This window comes from Temnothorax curvispinosus, unplaced genomic scaffold, assembly GCF_003070985.1.
Source record: "Temnothorax curvispinosus isolate PA1 unplaced genomic scaffold, ASM307098v1 QBEX01003901.1, whole genome shotgun sequence".
In the NCBI taxonomy this organism is placed as follows: Eukaryota; Metazoa; Arthropoda; class Insecta; order Hymenoptera; family Formicidae; genus Temnothorax; species Temnothorax curvispinosus.
The window spans coordinates 40615-41897 of record NW_020213681.1 but is presented as its reverse complement, the minus strand read 5'-3'; positions in this window follow the sequence as shown (position 1 = coordinate 41897).

The following is a 1283-nucleotide window of genomic DNA, read 5'->3' as shown; positions in this document are numbered from 1 at the left end:
GAGACTGAGCTTGAGAGGACGACTCATCGTCGCCGACGACCGACGACGTAGCCGACGGCCTCTGGCTAGATTTAATTTTAACGCTTCGCTTCGCGAACGCGCCTCCACCGTTAGACGAATCTCCGAGTTTCATCGAGAAGAGAGAAGATCTCCCTCGACCCTCGTTTCTCCGACGACGCTATCAATTGATGCGCTGTGCGATGCTCTCGTAATTGATTTCACTTGACCTGAGGATATGCATCGCAACTCTGTTCAGCTCCTGGAGAATCGCCTGTTAACTGCGACTCACTTTCCTGAAGATCTAAATCGTGTTTGTCCAGTTTGTCCTTCGCAATATCCACTTTTTAGAAACAAATGTGAAAGGAAAAACTAAGAATTAGAAAAGCTTTGATGAAGCTTAATTAATATTTAAGATTAATCGCATGCACGCTGACTTACATAAATAAAATGACCGTTAATATTAATTTTGTTATGATGTATTTGATGCATTTAAGATGTATTTGAAGATAACAGAGATCTTTTTTTTTCTTCATTATTTTATTGTTCTTGTTTTGTGACATTCTTGCAATTAAATTGATAAGACCGCGAGTTGGCCTTATTATGTTCTTGAATTTTAATTCTTTCTTCCATTCATATATATGTGTAATACTTAATTTATTTCTTATATGTATAGTCGTAATTCTTTTCGTTGCTGTAATATCTTTAAAACATTGAACCGTGTTTATGTTGTTTTCGTTTAAATAAAAAGTATTGCGATTTTATAGACATCATGTGATTGCGTCAATGAAATATTTATGCCGCGATATGTAATAGACTTCCGTCGCGTCGCATCTATTTCGTCACGTGGTTTATTTCTACGTAGCCAGCAAAATAATAAGCTATATCTATATCTATTTAGACAACACGTGTGTCTAAAATATTTCTTAAAAACGGTCTTTTTAGATGTTTTTAAAATTTTAAAACCTTAAACCTTATAAGACTATCTAAAAATTGTGATTTTTAATCCCGATTCTTGGAATCGCAATTTTTTGAAATCTTAGAAAATTCTTGAAATTTTAGATATAGTACAACTTCCTTGCCGATTATATTCTTTTGATTGTTTCTCGATTTTCGAGACTTTTGATATTTGTAATTCGAAAGCTCGTATTCTAATTATTATCTATAATTTTAAACCTTGTAAGTATTATCTATATGCATTATGAGCCAAACAAAATATTAAATTGCTCTGCTATACCTGTCTGTTTCTTATTTTATTCTTTTAATAATTTTAGCAATATTTGAAT